Genomic DNA, 906 nt, shown 5'->3' on the forward strand with positions numbered 1-906 from the left:
AAAAAAAAAAAACAACTGAACAGGTGATTTTGAAATCTGTTACCTTCACTTATGCGTCTTATGTTGTTCATTTGGACAAAGACATTTTTGTTAAGGATTGTTTAATTTCACCCTCCATGATTTTTCTCTTGAATGTAATGTTCAAGACTTTATCTGGTGTCCATCATGGACTGTATACAGTTCTAAATGGCTTTCCATAAGTGGCAAAGGCAAGGGCCTCTTTGGATTATCAATAAAATATTGCACTGTTACAAGAAGAATTCACATATTATCATATTAAGTCTTCTCCTCTAACATACTGTTTATCCTTTAGCCCCCAATCAAGGAGAGTTTAGTGGTCCCAGATACCACCCGGATGCCTTAAGAACATGAATTTAAACATCAGCTCTAACATTTGTGGTTTTTCTTTTCCTGAGCTTGCTTGCTTTTTTTCTTTTTGGCTGAGGAGGAGGTAAGATATAAATTAATTTTTTTGACTCCGTAAAAATGATCTGTAAAGAGTTGACATCTTCTAACAAGTCTATACTATTTGTGATACATCTTCTTTATTTTCCATCTGCTCTTTAATTGCTCCATTCTGTTCCAACTCCCATCTAAACTGCTCCTTTCAATGGTCAAATGAAATGGTCATTTCTTTCTGTATTTATCTCGCTTTAAGTCTCAGCAGCAACGTTTTAAACAGTTTTCTGTGGCATTTGACTCACCGTCCTTCTCTCTCTTGCTCGCTTTCTCTTCTAAAACTTTTCGTAGATTGTAGGAGATCATGCTCGCTTAGTTCTTAGGTATCTCTTGCTTTTCAATATCTTTTCACAGCTGCTCCTTTTTTTTTTAAAAAAATTATGTATATATTGTATGTTAAAAGCTATAACAAACCAACATAATACATAAAATGTAAGACAATATACA

Source organism: Colobus angolensis, unplaced genomic scaffold (assembly GCF_000951035.1).
Source record: "Colobus angolensis palliatus isolate OR3802 unplaced genomic scaffold, Cang.pa_1.0 Scaffold562, whole genome shotgun sequence".
Taxonomy (NCBI): Eukaryota; Metazoa; Chordata; class Mammalia; order Primates; family Cercopithecidae; genus Colobus; species Colobus angolensis.